The sequence below is a fragment of the Lonchura striata genome, chromosome 4 (genome assembly GCF_046129695.1).
Source record: "Lonchura striata isolate bLonStr1 chromosome 4, bLonStr1.mat, whole genome shotgun sequence".
Classification (NCBI taxonomy): Eukaryota; Metazoa; Chordata; class Aves; order Passeriformes; family Estrildidae; genus Lonchura; species Lonchura striata.
The window spans coordinates 30,985,700-31,005,832 of NC_134606.1; the positions used below are offsets into that span (position 1 = coordinate 30,985,700).

Sequence of the window (20,133 nt, forward strand, 5' to 3'; positions counted from 1 at the left end):
TTTTTTTTCCCAAAAATAATTTTAAAAATATTTATATTGTGTTTCTAGAATGAACTTTTTAGTGGAGTATTTTTAAAAATGTCCTTTTTGTTTTCTTCAGAACAGTTAATTTGTTTGCATCACCTATTTGATCATGTAATCTTAAATTTTGCTTTAGTCATATGTATGGACTCTTCTTGTTTCTTAATCGTTCTGTTAGGATCTTCAAGATCAATACAATGCCCCCAACTTCTCAAGGAATTTCAGGTGCTGCATAATGAGATTTATTTGAGTGATGGATGCATGCTATGACCATGCCTAGTTTAGCATATTTAGGTATAGCAAAAAGGAAGCTTTTCAATTTCAGTGTTGCTGTAACACTTTTTGAGAGAAAGTATTAAGAACTGTCCTTATTCTGGACTGTTGCTTTACTAAGGTCATTTCACCTTTCACATCTTACATGTGTCAGGTAAGACAGTGTCAGGCTGTCTTACCTGAGTGAAACCTATTATCTCTGTAAAGTGAGTATCCATAATAATGCAGCATGTTGACTTCAGTCACTTTAAAAAGCTAGAGAGAACCTCTAAATATTGTGAAGGATACTAAGTTTCTCCAAATCCCAAGCCTTATATGCTGTTTATTCTGTAGTACTTTTGAGGTGAGGCAGAGATTTGTGAATTTGTGTTTGGGGTAAGTCATCAGTTTTGAATATGGGAAATTGTGATTTTATTTCCCACATTTGTGACCCATTACTTCAAGACTTGTGGCTTTTTACAGAGTGCAGACTGTTATCCTGTGTGAGGCCAGGAGTTGGACTCAATGATCCTTGTGGGTCCCTTTCAACTCAGTATATTCTGTAATTCTGTGCTATATCATTGCACATATTAATTTCTGAACTTCAAGTTTTATACTCTCTGTGCTCTTTTGTTAGTGTTTTATGAGTCTGTCAATATGCAAATTAGTCTTGATCTTCCCATACATTTTTAAACAATTTTTATGCAGCGTTTGAAATTCTGTAAATGTACCTTGTATGATGCATAAATAACTTTGAAACACTTGATTTTTTTTTTCTCCAAACATCCTTTATTATAAATTCCTTTTGCTTACAAAACTCAGTGAATATGAATACTCAATGAATATGTCCAATACACCTTCAAAAAATGAAATTATTCATGTAATTACATGGTTTTTTATAATCATGCACTGACACAACTGAAGTTGCACAGATGTTTTTGGATGAGGTGATAAAATGAAGATAAACATTAGGGGATGTTTGCTTTTTTTTTTTTTTTTCCCTTTTCTGATTATTCCAAAATGTGTCATTTTGAGAGGCATCAGTTAGATGGCAAGGCTAGGGGACTTCATGAGACTGATTCAGCTGATCCTTGGTTCAGCTACAGCATGATCTTTTCAGTACAGCTGTAACTAAACATTTGTTACTGGATTACAGGTACTGGATACTGTGACCCCCTCTAAAGCATCTTAATTTCCAGCATTTTCATATAATACCATTTAAAACTCCCATGTCCCTTTGTCTTTTTGATCTGGTATGTCATGAAGATTTTTCACTAGTGAGATACAAGTCTCATAGATCATGGGAATTTTTTTAGCTTTATGTCAGCCCTTTTAGCCATGCTGTTTAATTGACCTTTCTGCCTCATATTGCTAATCTTCAATGAAAATAGAGCTTTTAGACATTTGCACTCAAATTACAATTTAAGTAATGTCTAATATATCCCAGAATATATCTTCTGTCATTTTTTGCATCAGTACCTAAATCTTGTATTCTTCACTGAGCTGGCCCTAAAATCTTCATTTTACCAGGTGGAGTGTCATTTCTTCCACTACACTTCATAGCATTCCATACTGCTGAAATCAGAAACTTCACAGAGGATACTGTACTCTGCTATAAGCAGTAGATGAGCTTGAGTTGCAGATCTCTCCTTGCTAGATTGCTCCCATCAAAGAAGTTACCATTGTTTTAAAGTGTTTATCCAAAAAAACACTTCTGTACTTGCTGGGAAACCTACAGTGCTGCTAATTTACAGGCAGTTCTGTCTGTTTTCTCAAGACCAGCATGTCTGATGATCATGTTCAGAAGACTGCAGGATCTCTGTGAATAGATTTACAGTAAATTTTACAGGTCTCCTTTATCTTGTGAATTTTTAAACTTCTAATAAAATTGTTTATGTCCTTGTAAACAAGGTGAAATACCAGTCAATGGTGACTATGCATGTGTGAAAATTCTACTGACAGCCATAAAGTAGTCATAAAATATAGGCTTGGCATAGCTTTAAAATCACTACAAGAAAAGCTAATACTGTTTCCTACTCTAGCTATGGTCTTTGCCACTTAAATTGCAGACTTCAGAACTTTCTGATAAGTTTCTGTTCTGCTGACACTGATGTTTATATGTTGATGTTAATTTTAAGGGCTAATGAGTGACTTTGACTTAGAAGTATTATAATCAGAGAGAATTAACAAGCTTTTTACATTAAAACATTAGTCTGGCACTAGCAGCCAAATATTATCTCATAGAAGCTAAGTTAATCAGAGAAGACTCCTGAAGAATCTTGTCCCTGAAGAAAATAAGTAGCAGAGCTGAGATCACAGTAAACCACAAATCAAGCCACTAGCATGGCTCAAAGATTTGTTAGCACAGCTGTAAACATAAATTTTCTAAAAAGAATTTAAGTGGTCCCTCTGTTCATAGTGCAGTGATTAAAAAAATTGAAACTCTCATGACCAGTTTAAGGGGAAAGCAAAAATATGGAAAGAGTCTTGTTTTCATTTCCACAAGCTTTATCTACCAATTTGAAAAAGTATTTTTTAAACCAGAGGAAAAAGATGAAAGCGGCACATGTTTATGGCAACAGAAATTAAATTACAAAGCAATAGGAATAATATTACCAATTTCATGCTTTTATCTATACTGCTCATCATGGATTGAGCTCCTATGTAGTAAACATTGCAAAAGCACCAAAAAAAGACTTACTTCTTAAAAGCATTACAATTAAGCCATTATGAACTCAGTTTCTGCAATTGTTTATTATTTAAAGTCTGATCAAAGCAGTATTCCAGAATTCTCTGCTAATCATTTATTCCAGATGTGTGTCAGAGCCACAACTCGTATTACAGCTGGGCAAGACTTGGCAGGCTGAAAGACTGTTTGGTATTTATGTACTCTGTATATCATATACTAAGGGGAAATATATCCCTATTATGTGATATATTTTGTATTGCTCAGAACAACACCCCTTACAATAATAATTTAATTTATAATTAACATCTGCATAGCTTTGGGTGCACATTTTCCGACATCTCTGTATGTGAGAATACACTTACTGATATATTTATCTTCAAACCTAATTTCAGATGGACTGAGTATGTCAAACTGTTCTTTTGAATTCAGTGTTGTATTTCATCTATTGTATGAAAATCCAGAGCCATCTGCTCCCTTGAATTCAGCTGTGTGGATTTTTTACCTTGAACTGAGATTATCAGGGGATTTTAATAGCTGTGGTATTGCCTACAGTTTTTTGTGTGCAAGTAGGGTGTCTGTGCCTCTACAGAGTTTGGCAGTTGTCTTCTTAATCTGATTTAAATCAAAAACCCACATCCTTAACTCTTGTTAGTTCCCTCAGCTTTAGGTCCTGGAGGGCTGCTCTAAGGTCTCATCAGACCCTTTCTCTTCTCCAGGTTGAACAGCTCCAACTCTTTCAGTCTGCCTGCCTAGGAGAGGTGCTCCAGTGCTCTGATCTGCTTTGTGGCCCTCCTTGGCTGGAGCCGGTCCACCTTGTTCTTACATTGGGGACCCCAGAGCTGGGTGCGTTATTCCAGGTGGGGTCCCACCAGAGCAGAGGGACAGAATCCCCTCCCTGTCCCACTGGCCACGATGCTCTGGATGCACAAGCCCAGGACACAATTGGTTTTTTGGGCTGCAAGTGCTCCTCACTGGGTCATGTTGAGCTTTTTTGTGTCAACAACACCCCCGAGTAATTCTTCCCGAGTCAGAGGTATTGATACACCAAGACTGCAGTTCAGAAGAACTGACAGGGGGAAAGCAAGTACAAGCTTCTCCACCCTGACTTTGAAGTAGAGAAAACAGCAGGAACGTTGGACTCACAGGAGATTCTTGTGATAGAACATGCCAGCCGAAGAGTGTGCAGTGTTCGTCCCTCCTGTACTGTAAGGGGCAAGCACAGAGTTGTGGCGATCTGTAAGTATTAGCAATTTTCTCTTCCTCTCCTTGAGATAAAAGATTTTCTGTGTTTTGGGAGCTACTGACTGGGAAATAGTTCATTCTGTCCTCTTCAGAAAAACCTGGATAGGTAGGCAAGGCTTTATAGTTTGCTGTAAGGACTTTTTTAGAAATTCAGTTCCTGCTGTCTTTCAAATATAGTCACCTTACAGAGAACTCACATTAAGTTTCTTTTTTTCTTTTTTTCACATGACCTTTTTTTTTTTTGTAAGGTGAAGAGGGCAAAAGGTGGTCTCTGATGGGTTGTTGTGGTTTAGTTATTTTTCAGACAGCATTCTTTTTCAGGGCAGTTCCATTTAAACACCTAAACATCTTAAGGATATTGAGTGCCCCAATCAAACAGTGCTTATCCCTGAAGCTAACATATGTTGAAATGCTTTTGCAGTGCTTAGCTATGCATGTCACTACTGAAGTGTCTGGAAATGAAAGCCATTATGAAGATTTTTTTGTTGTTGTTTTTCTTTTTTTTTTTTTCTTGTCTAAATTGAATTTAAGATTAAAATGTAAACAAACAGTGCTGACACTAAATTTGTAACAAGTCCCAGGAATACTTCAGTTACTTCAAATAGTTCTGTCTTCATCCTATTGCAACACCTCCACAAAAGCAGATCATGATTGATGTATTAAACATACAGGGAGCAAAATATTTTCAGTGCCAGTTATACTTGAGAAGAAGAGGCAAAAATATTTTGTTTTCTATCCAGATACTCAAGGCACTTTCTGCTGAAATGACTCAACTCTTCTTGCGGTAAACAAAGTCTTCAAAATGAAGTTCCTAAGACATGTTTCCTAGCAATAGTAACTGAAAGATTTCTTATGTCACTGGGTCTACATACCTCCTGTACCCATGCTCCAGTCGCTCAAATACATGGATTTATCTAAAATCAAAATTTATTCCAGCACACTGCATTCCCCTTTGGCTTATCCTTAGCTGCTTGAATTGTCACAAAAGTCATATTAATAAAGGCAGCTGCTTTTCATCAAAATAAAGTTTGTGATGTTTTTTACGTACCGTTAGGCCAAAGCTGTGCACATCAATTGCAGTCTAAAATTCAGAAAGAAATTTCAGCTAAATTTTCTAGCATGTATATGAATTCCCAGGTGGTTCTACATTTTACCCCATCTTTCAATATATTTCAAATGAAAGCTCTTATGAATGTTATGAAGCAGCCAGGGTTTTTCTGGTTTCTGAAGGTAAATGGATGGTTTGAAAATGACAAATTTGACCATTTCCAGCAAGAAAATGCTGACTGTTTTGTGTTAGTGATTCCTTCCCCTAATCACAAACTTTAAATGGCACTTTTTGCAGGTTTTTTTTAACTCCCAAAATTTTGAAGAGCGTGACTGTCATAAGGGAACATAATTTCTCTTTAGAAATGAGATGAGGTTGCTACCTCAGAGACTGCCAAGCCAAATCTGCCTGGTGTATATGCTTTGTGAATAATATCATTAACAACTGCATGAAGCAGAAAGTCTCTTTAGACTCCATCTGCATTGTAGTTATCCAGGATGGAAAAACGTCTCACAGCAATATTTTCAACAGTTTAGAAATTATATAGCCACAGTGATTGCTGTCTGATTTCTGCCTGGCAAATAGTAGTGACTAAAAAATGATCAATGACATTAAAATGGCATTTGAATACTGAATGCAAAGTATAAACATGACCTTAAAATATAAAATGTTTGGGTACTTACAATATATATATATATATATATATATATATATGTATATATAATTACACTTTTCTTTCTAGCTGGAAATTTTTATTTGTTCCACTCTGTGTCTCTTCAACTGTTTAGTCTTTGGGGAATTTAGAAAGCAGCATTAATAGCTCCCAAAATAGTGGGTATGTCAAATTCTATAGGGATAAGAGAAAACAGCTGTAGTAAAATGTCAAGGTGTCCTACCTGACACAGGATCAGCTCTACTCATATGACCCTGAAAAAGGATCTCCTCAGCCAATTCATTAATGGATTTCAGAATCTTTCTGCTTAATTCTATTCTGTAAGGTTATGGAATAAAAAATTACTTAATATCTATGTGTACAGGAACTACTTTCTCATTCTCTTCAGAGTTGTTTCTCTTCCTGCTTCTAATGACATGTGGAATTGATGATGAAAACTCAAAAGTATCACCATCAATTTGTGAGAAGCCTGTCTTTGTCACATGTCTGTGAAGCCTATGGAGACTAAAAATACATAATCATTATTCCAATAATATGAGAAATATTCAGTTGACCTTTATCCTTCACCCAAGACTTTATGAAGAAAACTTTCAAAAGATTTTGACCAGTTAGAAATCTACTTTGGGTCCTGTGAATCGTCTTATTTAGGTTTATGGCAAAAAATGGCTGCATATGTTGAAATGTTTAAAGTTTTTGAAGGCAAAATCTTTAATTTTAAATTATATTAGGATTTTTTGCTTCACGATAGATTATAACTTTGTGAAAAAGAGAAAAATACTTTTAATATTTTTTTAACTAAAAAATAAGGCTTTTTTCTGTAGCTTGAAAGCAGCAAGGTATGGTTTAACAATGAAGTTTCCATACTTGTGTGTTGAAAATAATATTTATCTCTTTGCTGAAGTTTTGTTTGGGATTTTTCTTTTTCCCTGAAAGCCCCCTACTGATGTTAATGATCCATTACTCTTTCAGAATACTCAGAGCCTAATTATGAAAGCTTGGTAAGTTTGATATGTTGCCAAATTCACTTTCAGATTCTGTTTCCTTTTTCCTGGTTTGGTCTTGTAGAATTTATTTATTCTTTGTAAACATGTCCAAGAAAAGCACCTCGGTCTGATGATATTTGAGTAATGATAAGAGGACCCAACCTTGGATGACACACATCACTGTCTAGAACAATTCAGTGTGCATCTGAACAATTTACATAAAAAAGGGAAAAATATATTTTTTATTGCTTTTCATTCTGCTGAGGATAGAAAGGGTAAATGGTGCAATTCTGTTGCAATTTCTGAGATATTTAATCTGTTTTGTGCATAAGATAAATTAATATCTCTAGAAGCAAAACTTTATTTTCTGCCTAACAAGTACTACATATTTTTTTACTGATTATAGGCTTGAAAAAAAGTCTCCCAATCTTTTCACATGTCTTGCCACCTTTCTTATATAAAGTCCTCATTTTATCAGGCATGATTTTAATGACAATTCTTCTGGAAGAAAAACTCTGTAGCAATTCCTCAGTAGATATTTCTAATATTATTTAATCTTTTTTCATCTTCTGAAATCTAATTTCAGGTATTCTCTTTTGAAAAAGTTTTCCATCAAATTATGAAATAATAACTCTCTATATCTAATTGAATCTGAATTTATTTCAAAGGCAGTATTAAGATGATGAAGTAAATGTTGGTTGACCCTTCATATTTGGAAAAGAAGAGTGAATGGCAATATTAGAACAATCATGAATTATGCAGCAAGTCATGATACTGCTGTAAAACTTCAGATGCTTGAATTTGACTAACACATCAATCATTAGCAGAGAAACTGGACCCCTGCAGTTCAACCCCTAAGTCAAATTGTTCCTTTTGATCAATTTTTTGGGGGGTATTTTCCTGAAGTCTTAACCTTAATCATCTTCTGCTTTACAGTCAGTGGACAGCTCAGCCCATTATCTTTGCACCATTCAGCCTGTCAGAATTCATTAGCATGCCATCTACAGAGAACTCCCTCTGCAACCAACTCTTTGTTAATTCATCTACAGAAAACTCTGAGGAATTTTGTTAAAGAGCCATTTTAGGCAAAATATTTGACTTATCCTTCCTTGGCACTATTTATGTTCAACAAACGTCAGATTTTTACAGCTCACCCACACTTGGTAAAATTTTTTTCTTGAGATTTTGAAAATAAAGTTTTGTTAGCAATGATTCTGGAAGTGGGTAGATACTACAATAAAAATCATGCAATATTATTGCATCAAGCTGTTTAGAACTCTTTATTCCCTGTAGGGAATTTATCTTCAGTTAAGTACACTAAAAATAATAAGCTTTGGTATCTTTCAATTTGGAAGTTCCATTATTACTTGAGGTACCTAAGGCATATCTTTCTGAGATTGTTACAGGACATTGAAACTTTCTTCTTTTGGACTGCAATTTATTATTTTTTGTTAAGCATGACATACTTTTGTAAGAATGTTCCCATGAAGGTGACCAGCATCTTCTTTAAATGAAATGAGCTACTTGATTTCATTCTTCTATTGGAGTGCCAAATACTTTAAACAATAATCATCTTCAGTATTGTATTTAAGTTTATAAATAAAATTCCTATAAAATTTTGTAATCTTTTCTTTTTGCCTTCATAGGAGTGTCAAAATAAAACTGTCATATTGGAAGAGTTCTTTCTCCTCCATGAATATTTTCTAGGCCAAAAATTCTTAGGCAATTTCCTGAACAGGAGGTATAATATATTTTGTCAAAGAGCTAGACACCAACATTTCTACAGATTAAAGTACCAACCAAATTTGCTGTAAAGTAGCAATTAGAGTACCTCAGTTAGGAGCAGAGTATCAGAGACATCTATAGAATAAATGGAAATGCCTCAAGAAAGCTGGTCAGCTGAGACAGAATTCCCCATCAAGTTTTTTCACAAAGTCTCAAATCTTCATAAGAGTGCCATGCAAGAGGTTGATAATAAGGAGAACTATTATGAATATTCTGAGAGCAGTCATTTTCTCATTAATAACATCTGGTTGTTATTTGCTCCATTCCCCTAGTAACTCTGGGTTTCAATTTGGTTACTGGGATAACTACTCATTCTTAAAAACATACATAAAACATAGTGTATCTGAATCACTGAGAGGAAGAGAGAGGCCTATTAATTATAACACAGAAGGAACAACAAGTGGTTTCATTGAAAGGTATGAAGTTTAATTTTTCTCAAATATACAGCAGTATGGAACATCATTATGGAGACACAAGAAGCCAAAACAATGTTTATGCATATGTTTATGCAAGTTGGTGCAGAGGGACTAAGAAAAGAAAGACACAATTTCTTGCTTCTCTTTACCTCTTTTTTCCAAAAAAACCTTGATTGGAAAATAAAACAATTGAAACTGTCATGCTTATTTGTTTGCCTGTGGAATCTGGGTGTGCAGGAGTTAGCTTGCTCTCCTTCACACTTAGCAAACCTTTAGGGAAAAAATAATAAACCAACACAGAAATAAACAAAGGAAAAGAATCCCCAAACCCAACTCCAAAAATCCAAACTCCAAGGGAAACAATGTTCAAATCTGCCATTTCTAACCAATTTTTAAAAGTTATTATGGAAATTTAGTTATCTGAGTTAAATTTTGTCTAAAGGGATAACTTTCACTAAAATAATGCCTGGAGAAAATAGATAGACTTCCAAATGTAGACTCCTCTAATGAGAGCTGAGAAAAACTAGCAAAATCTAGATAAGTCACATGTACCCACAAAGGCTTTTATCTTAATATCATTGTAAAATAGATTGTAGATGCTGTAGGAACATGCATTCAGTGCAGAAAATTAGAAACATTCCATTGTTTAGTCTGATTGCATAATATTTACCACTCTCAGGCCTGTGAGAAAATCTGGTCACGGCACTGACACTGGAATTAGCAATTAATGGTCCTGTCTGTTCCCCAAAGCACCCCCACAGAGGAAAAGGCCACATGCAAAACATTTGCTCTCAATCCCCAGAGCACGTGCCTGCTGCTCTCTGTTGGCTCCAGAGGAGTTGCCTGTGATGGGTACAGATAGCAGCCACCTTGAATTGCTCTTCTGCATTTCTTGAATTTGGCTGCTCTAGAAAGTGCCAGGATCAATTTATGGCTTCACCCTATTGAATATATAAAGCTTAGAAGCAAGCTTGGATGGGGCAGACCAGGCTCAGTCTGCAAGTTAACAGATGCTATTCCCAGAATCTCTTACTTTGTAGTGAAGGTTATATTGATACATCTGAAGTTTTAGACCTTTTCCAAAAGTTAAAGATCCACATTATCAATGCAAGTTCCAATCTACATCTGCTATAGTTGCTTTTAACTCAGTACTACGATGTGAGTTTAACTAATCTGAAATTTCTGAAGATGCATCTTTTCCCCACTCTCTTACTTTAAAAAGGAATTAAAAACTCATTGACATCAACAATAAAACTGTAGTAAAAATTTCAGTATGAATTGGGTCTGATATTAATTCTTCATTAGAAAATATTTTCAAAATAATGCATTAGGATAGACTTTAACATGTTCATGTTAAAAAATACAGCTTTTTAATAAAAAAATGCATTCAACTTGTTGTCATTTCCACTAACAGACACTAGAGGGGAAAAATGTTCCATGTTTTTAGGCCATTAAGATGCAAACTAAGCTGTAATGTATTCCATTTTATGCATCACTTCTCAGAATAAGAATACAGAGTATAATACATTTGTTATAGATTTTCTATTTGTAGCAGGAAATGACTAATTATACTGTATTCATATTGATTCACTAAATTAGCACTCAGACATGGGGTTCATAATAGTATTTGTTACTAAATAGTAAGCTGGCATCAAGATGTGATAGAGTCTGATTACTTAATCCTTACAGAGTATGAAAATCCATTAAAATACAATGTATTTTAATTAGAATTGTAACAATTTTGTCCAGGTGACGGTAGCTCATTCATTTAATTTCTGCGTACAGATAAGTTCTTGTGAACATGTTCATTCACAGAAACTGCATTTTTTCTTTTCTATGAAATATATCCTAATTTTTGTGAGAACAAAGAATTCTTCTTTGTTTGTGATTGTGATTCTTCAAACAAGTCTGACAGGTTCTTTTTTCTTTGAACTCCACACTCTCTATGTTCTGCTTTACCACAAAAAAAAAACAAAATAAAAAATTTGAATAGTTAGAGCTTTGCAAAATCCAAACACTTTGCATATTCATGTCCAAATATATTTCACAATACATTTTGCTGGAAATAATCAGATTTTTAGAAAATTCAGTGCTGTGTTCTCCCAGACAGGCACAGAAAGCAGAAATGTCACACAGGCAGAACAACAGAAGTATGCAAGTGTGCTCCACAAACTAAGCTGAAAAATGTTCTAACCCAGCTGCTGGAATATCTTATATCTAGCATTTTAGGACAGTATTTAGAATCAGTGGGTTGTGTCCTGCTTATTTTCTCTGTGTTTCTGTTACAATTCCTTAATACAACCTGCTGTTTGTACTGCTGACAAATGTGACTGAGAGTCTCAAAGAAGCCCAAAGAAATAGGATTTCTTCTTGCTCCTGAACCTGAGGTGCGTGGTCCCTGAGAAATCCAAGTCCCTGTGGTCCATTTTAGCAGCTCAGACCAGGTTATCCTGTGAAGACATCTCTTACCTTATTTCCTTTGCTGACTCTTAGCAGGTTAGTTTTGGTAGAAGGTGTAGGAATACTCCAGGTAGGGCAGAGATGTGTGTTGTTCTGTTTTCATCTTGATAGATGCAAGGAACAGAGTAAAAGTGAGGAAAGAGAAATAGGAGTGCCAACCAGGAGAATTACTCAATATAATTGGTTACCCCTTGTCTGAGTGCTACAGTACAGTGAGAAATGATGCTGTGCTAGTTCTACTAGGTGACAAAAGATGAATTGACAAGTAAAGAATAATATGAACTTCTATTTGATACTCATTTGGTAGGTGAGAAGACAAGGCTGCAAGTACACTTGGGGTCCACAAAGGTAGAAAGAGGTGACCACAAGAAGTCCAAAATTATTTGATTGGTTTGTTGGTTGTTAGGAGACCCCAAGTTTTTGGTGAGGTTATATTCTAAAGTGTAAATATATCTGAACATGAAGGAAATTATCTTTAAAACCACATTGGTCGGTTTGGTCATCTGGAAGTAGTCAATTTTATAGAGAGACAGTTAAATACAGAATTTCGACAGGATTCCATACAGATAAATTGATTAACCAGGAAGATTTAATACTTTTATTTTTTTCCTCTACAAATGTAAATTTATAGAGATTTTTCTGAAAATTGTCTTAGCAATTCTTCAAATTTTTGTGCCTCTCTCAAATTAAGAGCTTTATTTTTAATCAAAATGTGTAATTAATTAGATAAACCAAAGCAATGCATACGTAAAAGTAATGTATTTATAATGGAATGATATATAAAAGGGAGCACTTCATATGTTTTGGACAGTTTTCTATCACAGTTTATAGCAAATATGACTGCTTAGCAAAGCTAAAATAATTTCCAGACAATGATTTCCAAAAATGAGTAGCTGAATTACCTGAACACATATCCATTGATGATACAGTTATTAAATGTCATCTTCAGTTTTAAGGAAGCTTAAATCACCCCTGCTAATATCAATGTGGCTGATGTATGTTCAACAAGAGGAAAATATATCCCTAATGAATGAGAGTTGTCACTGAGATTTCTAATTATGTTAACTAGTAGATATGTCTGCTATTCTATCACATTGCATTCTAACATTATTTGTCAACAACTTTGTCTATACTATGAATTATCAAGACAATGCACCTAAAAAAAATCAATTTTGTAACAGAGTCAGACTTCTGTCATAAATTAACTTGATATAAACTTAAACTTCTCTGATACTCTTAGGGGCCTTTATCACAGCTACCTCCATTCAATTTTGCTTTCTTCATGTAGATGGAAAAATGCTTTTCCTCTATGCTCTCTTGTACTGTCATTTTACTTCTAACCCAACAACCCCAGGTTAGTGCCTAGTATAACAACTGGGACATTTTAGCACCAGCTGCTGATAGAGTAAAATAGTAATTGGTGGGTAATATTTGTAAAGCCACCTCAAGCTGCTAGATGGCCAATTCCAGTTTAAATTGGTACCAAATGTGAGTCTAAACATTAAATGCGGCTTTGAAAACCTGAACTAAAGTTATTAAAAAGGGCTATGATTGAATCTGCTGCAGCTTCTTATCCCTGTTGTCTCTACTGTCAAATCATTACTAAACCCACTCTTCAAATGGTGTGTGTTGGCTGTGTAACCAGCCTACACAACCAGTTCTGTATGAACAAAATGAAAGTCTACATTATGCATATTCCTAGCACAGGAGGATGGTCCTCTCTGGGGTCTGTGCTGTTGATGCAGCTGAATTGACTGCAGACTCTGTTCCAGCCAGTTCCCCACAGAGTAGTAAGAATCAAAGTCATCTCTGTGTCTTGACTAGCAAGTAGATTGAAAAGTACTTCTTTTATATATGTACAGCCATCTTTCCACTGCAACTCACAGTGCAGGAAACATGCTTGCTTACTCCTTAGAATAGACCACTGTCAAATATTACAGACAGCTTTCATAATATCCTAGTTTAAAAAATGACAGTAAAGATTCACTACTGCCATGCACTGGGTTGCTAGCTTGTGCACTTCGGTCAGTTTTGGAATATTACATAAGAGTTCTCCCTAGTAATTTTTTAAGCATTTTGTACTTAATTTTTTGTTTTGAAAGGGAAAACTGGTTAGCTGACTCAATCAGCTGACTTGATCAGTAATTACTTATCCAGTAATCATTTGTCTTGCAAAAAATTCAAACATTTCCAGTTACTTACTTCTGCATATTCCCAAATCATCTCTCCTAACTGAGATATTTTCACAGAATCATAGGACACTAGGTTGGAATGGACTTCAAGGGGGTTTCATCTTTATTGGCAAGAACATAGTAAAACCATAGTCTAGGCAAGATATCTCAGCACCATGTGCAGCTGAATCTTAAAAAAGTCCAATGCAGGGGAATCCCAGACTTTCCTGGAGAGATTGTTCTAGGCCAGATTGTTCTCATTGTGAAAATTCTTTTGTCCAATTGGAGTCTTCCCAGGAGTAACTTGCACCCATCACCTCTCATATTTTCCATGTGACTCCTTGTATAAAGGGACTTATTTTAGCCTTTAAATACAGGAACATGGTGATAAGGTCTTCCCAAGGCTTCTTCTCTGAAGGCTGAACAAACCCAGTCCTCTCAGGCTTTACTTACAGCCTTACAGTTATTTGATCATCTTTGTAGCTCTTCTGTGGACTCTCTTCAGCCCATACGCTTCTTTTTTTGTATAGGGGGATGAGCAAAATTGAACAGAGCATTCCAGGTGTGGCATGATAAGCACTGAGCAGAGTGGCACAATGATTTCTCTCTGCCTGCTGGGGATGCCCCCATTGGTGCTACTCAGCATCCTTTCTCTGCTGCAGCAGCAAACTCTTCACTCATGTTAACTTTATCATCCACCAGACCTCAAATGAATAAAAGTGAAGCAACCATTGTAATCATCAATCCAACGCTGGTTAACTTTTGAAGATGGCTGCATTTAGATCATAGATGCAAGAATTAGGAGAGAGCTGCACTGCATTTAAGTCACTAACTTACTACTTTACTAAGATATTTTTGTGGGCTAATTCATGGACGCACATATGAAATGCTAAATTTACAGATTATTGGCTCAGAAAAGATTCTTGGCTACCCATCTGTTTTTCCAAAAAAATATTTTAAAGATGTCATTGGAACTTTATACTTGACTTTTCTTTGGGTATTTAATTTTGAGAGCAGGCTGGCATTTAATATAATTTGAAATAAGTGGAGCTTGACAGGCATGTAAATACTATGTGTAGTTTATTGCATGAAAAAAGTACCTAGGATATGGTTCTCTCGATATGTTTTAATCCACACTTGAATGCTATCTAAAATACTTTAAAAACATATTTCAAATGTAAATTTTAACTTTGTGAAGCAACAGAAATCTTCTCTATGCCAACATTATTCACTGGATTAATGGCATCCTTTAATTAAACAAGCATATTCCTAGTGATGGCTTTGGCTGACTCTGTGGAGTTTTACACAAGTAGTATGATCATAGCTTTCAAAAAGTCAGTAGGCAGAATTATGGTGTCTAATATGAAAATTCAGATTGATTTCATAATTTTGTCTTAGAAAAAACTAGAAGTAACTGGGGATCTTGAGCAGTTACTCGCCTTAGATGTGACTGATTCCAGAGCCATCTTTTGCATACAGATATGATCTGGACCTGAGCCAAAGCTTTTATCTGTATACTTTTTCTAGCTTAATGGAAGCTTAAGTAAATTTCCTCCAAGTCTGATCCCTGGCTCTATCAAATATTTGGGCATATTGGCACACAGACATGCTTTCAGGACTCTGAAGAACTTACCTTTTCCTTCTATGCAGATCTTCTTGCAGTGATTCTGATTTATCTGACTAGGAGAGCTGTCTGTTATTTTCAGTGTTTAGCTCTGTTGAAGTTCAGAGTCATCTACCAAGAAAAATACTGACAATTAACAACAATAGCAAAAAAAAATACTTTACCTGAATTATAATTATTTTAATTCAAATTTACAGAGTAATATCTGAACCAAAATAAAATGTTGCTAACAAACAGAATTCCAGCTGGTGAGAATTACAATATCCCCTGAAATACTATAGTATTTTTAATATGTATGGGAAATAACTAATTTTTTTTCACAGATCTGTAGCTCAAACAACTGTCCAGAAGTTTCATATATGATATACAGAACTGCTATGTCCTCCAATAGCATGGGATTTGTAAATACGAGGAATAAGTAGACATCTAAAAGCTTAATGTCTCATAAAATGTATATCTGTTCAGGTTCTGAAATAGAAACTTGTTGCTGTGGTAAACATTGTATCTTCTGAAGTTATACTTATCACAGTAGATAGCACATGTCATTATGAATTGAGAATTACACATGCTACATTTTTTATTCCTTTTTTTGTTTGTGCGTATTGTTCAAATGATCTGAAAGCCAGAAATGTGGGTATCTTGTGTCATGATGGATGAGATGATTTAAAGAACATTCTCACCCTGTCTTCACATACAAAGAGCAGTACAGATGAGAAACAGACCATAGAACCAGTGGATTATTTATATTCTGCCAGCTTTCTGAAAATGCAACATGCATAGATCTCCAAATGCTCCTGCTATGTGATGTTAAAACTGCTTTTTTTATTAAATAAAAGTTAAAAACTAATGTTGTTAAGCATATGATCATCATTTTTAGTAAGAGTTTCTATTTTTACCAAGGCATTATGCTGAAATTATTGGATAGATTTCAATATAATAAAATTGGGGTTATTTAAAATCCCACAGAATAGTAATGATTGATTTTAGACTTGATAAGGACACATTGTCAAATGTATAAGACTTTGAAACCGAGAAACCACTAAATGGATTTATTCTCAGTGCCTGCAGCCATGTGCAGTTTCCTCAAATTTGCTGTGATTATGTTCATTAACTTAAGCAAACATACTTGGACCTGAAAGTTTTCCTCCAATACAATCACAAGAAAACACCAAGAAATGGCACATAGCAGTTATCGCCCTTTGTCTTCCAGAAGGTGAGCACAGACCCAGCAGCAGTGTTTTTCCTACAATGATCATTGCAATTACAAATTCTCTCAAACACGGAACCCTTTTTAGAGATGGTAAGATGAACGCACATTAGCACAAACACTGTCCCTGTCATTTGTTATGTTCTTTTATAGCTGGCCTTTGCCAAAGGAATACAGGGCTATAACTGGAAGATTCATTCAGGCTGCTAAATCTAATGTATAACTTGCATTCGCTCTTAAACACAACACAACTAATAGTAAATAAGGCAATTCTATTCCCAGAACATTAAACTTTGCAGGAGAAAATGTCAGACTTGATAGATATGTTAACATCAGTGACTGCACCAACATTTAAGACACAAAAAAGTATTCGCCAGTTAGAATAAGAAATTACCTGAAAGATTGAAAGTAGGTTTAATGGTAAAGTTTTAGTAAAGTATCTAAGCATCTTTTTTCATTCTTTCAAATATTTAATGGTTCTGATAGTTTTTAATAGAAATTCTAGTACGACCTCCATAACACATTGTCATGTGTTTATAATGTCAAGATCACCAGGATAGGGTATTTTTATTATAATTTCTGAAGATTTCCTTTAGCTAGATAAGAAACACATTCAAATTCACTTTAATTTACATTTGCCACTGGAAAAGGCATCAATTTTTTATTAACTTCATGGCATAAAAAACTTCAGGACAAAAAGCTGTCCATCACTTAGTGATGGACACTGTGATATCCTTTCATGTATCTATTAGACTAAGGAATATGAAACATTTTTCTTCAGAGGCTGTCTTTCCCCATATGCCATCCAACATCAATATACCCTTATGAGAAACAAAAAGCAAAAGGATTCATCCTAATGTGATTAAATTATCTTCAAATGCCTCATTCTTTTTGTTTTTGGAGCATCCATGAGCTAAAATCAGAGCTTGTAATTTTGAGCTATCATGTCTTCCACTATTTGTGCCTCAAACTGGGGGTAGAGGAATGGGAGAAAAAAATCAAAGAACAGAGAAGGAAGCAGAATAATAACAATAATAGCCAGTATAATTTTGGAAGTGATCCATCAATTTACTGTCTATAGAAGTGACATATCTTCAATATCTTCTGCTGGCTCAGGTCAGGCTGGACATGACCACACTGCAGTTCTCTTAAGATTACTGGAAACCCAGAATTAGTTACAGCCCTGTCCTAATGAAGGCAGCCATTCTTTTGAAAATAGAAATTTTGCTTTTCTGACCTTTTAGCAAAATCTATAGCACACAAAGTGGTTTGTACTAGGTGCTAGGGTTTTTTAAATTAAACTCTTGATCAGCCTCATAACCATGAGATTTTTAAAAAATAATTCCTTTGCTCAGAAAATGAAGTTAAGGCTCTACAACAAACACTGATCTTATAGCAAGGCAAAGCATCACCCATCAGCCTAAAAGACGCTTAAGAACTTAATTAATGATTTTTTCTCTGAAATATCTTGCAGACTGAGGGACATGTCTCCATAATTAATTTCTCTGGTATTTTGTACAAGAGTTTTATATACAGAATTTCAATTTTTTTCTATACACAAAGTTCAGTCCAGATAGTGAAATATTTATGCTTTCTGTAAAAAGCATTATTTTCTTTAATCTTTGTCATGAAAACCAAAGCATTGAGATATCTGGTTTTTTACCCTTGAATTTACTTCAAAGGATTTTTCAGAACCTTATATGAATGAATCTACTGGGGTACTTTTATTCATTCTTAAACATACATGAGTGCAAAGAAATTAATTCAGTCTTCAGAATAGTTAACTTTACAAATAAATAGGTTATGCCTGATATTTTAATTTTGGATACTGAATCATGATGAATTAGTAAATAGAAATCTAAAAAGATACTATGTGAAAATAAGAACCCAATCTACTAAGCCCCCATTACACTTTTTCACTCTTTTTTTTTTTTATAATGATGCTACTTCTTCGGGATTTGATTTTTTAAAAAATATTTTTATTGCTTCTAGGAATTTTCTTCAAGAAAAACATTGCTTTGATATCACTATAGGTTTTTAGTTTTTGTTTTTTTTTTTTTTTTTGGTGGGGGAGAATGAAATGGCTAAAATACTAAAATGCAGTAATAGCTGCTACTGGAAATTTCCACGTGTTCTTTGCAGAGTTTGATTGTGTCCAATAATAGTAAGTGTGAGTAATATACAATACACAATGTATTCATGGTGGTTTGATAATTCTGCTAGATTTCTCTTATTGGCTCTCTTGGGGATTCAGATTTCTTCTCATTTCTTTGAAGTTCAATAATCTCAGTGAACAAGGTTCTGTAGGAAGCACTAAAAGGTCACTATATAATAATGTGTTCTCAGTGAATAATTTTATGTATGAACAATGTGCTTATAAATTATAAAATACTAATGCAGTCATTTAATACTATAAACCCTAGTCCAAGTACTCTATATTTGTGCAATTAACTGAAATAGATGTGAGGTTGATTTGTAATTTGAAGCCATGTACAGCATGATTTTTAAACCTTAAATCTTGAATGGACTGTAATCAAATTTACATCAACATCTAAATTTTTATTATGAACTAGGGGCAACAGTGATTTCAAATAATCTTCCCTATTTGTAGAGACACAAACCCATGGCAGTCCTTACTTTTTTCCCCGCCATATAGCTAAGACTGTTTCTAGCCTTGTAGAGCCTATATTTGCTTTTTTGGGGGACTTCAACTTGCTAGATGTCCACTGGAAATACAGCACAGCAGAGAAGAGGCTATCTAGAAGGGTCCTGGAGAGTACAGAATGGCCTGGCACAGCTGGTAAGTGACCCAGGCATGGAGGTGCCCCACCAGTGGGTGCGGGATGTGAGCTGGCTGAGCAGGAGCCAGCTGTGTGCCCAGGTGGCCATGGCCACGGGATCCTGGCCTGTGTCAGTGACAGCGTGGCCAGCAGGACTAGGAGAGGGATTGTCCCCCTGTACTCAGCACCGGCGAGGCTGCTGCTTGAACCCTGTCTTTGGTTTTGGGCCACACACTGCAAGAAACATGGGGAGGGGCTGGAGCCAGTCCAGGGAAAGGCAACAGAGCTGGAGAAGGGCTGGGGTACAAGTCCTACAGGAGAGGCTGAAGGAACTGGGATTGTTTAGTCTGGAGAAAAGGAGGCTCAGGGACAACTTCGCTGCTCTCTGCAAGCACCTGAGAGATTGTAGTGAAGTGAAGGTGGATTTCTTCTTCCATGTCTCAAGGGAGAGGATAAGAGCAACTGGCCTTTAGCTGTGGAGGGGAGGTTCAGATTACATATTAGGGAAAAAATGCAAGGAATAAGTTGCCCAGGGAGTTAGTGGGTTCACCATCTCTGGAAATATTCAAAGACATCTGGGTGTGACACTTGGGGATACAGTTTAGGGGTTGTTATGGTGGTGCTGGGTTGATGATTGGACTAGTTGAATTTGGAGGTTTCTTCCAGCCTTGATGATTCTGTGATCTGGGTGAGTGAAAATAGGCTAGAATACACAGGATATTAATTGCAAAAAAAATTTATTTTGTTGTTCTTATTAAAAGGCATTGAAGTTATACTTCTGC

General features: G+C 35.3%; 1 protein-coding gene and 1 long non-coding RNA gene across 2 annotated transcripts in view; one reads left to right on the forward strand and one right to left on the reverse strand.

Annotated features, from left to right (window-relative positions):
• Nucleotides 1–20,133, forward strand: part of MTNR1A (melatonin receptor 1A) — a 50,109-nt gene that overhangs the window by 14,756 nt on the left and 15,220 nt on the right. The window lies entirely within an intron of this gene.
• Nucleotides 9,180–15,474, reverse strand: LOC110474933 (uncharacterized). The gene is made up of 3 exons (XR_002466192.3): nt 15,374–15,474; nt 11,579–11,672; nt 9,180–11,059 (listed from the first exon to the last, which is right to left on the reverse strand). It is a non-coding gene; the product is annotated as an uncharacterized LOC110474933 (long non-coding RNA).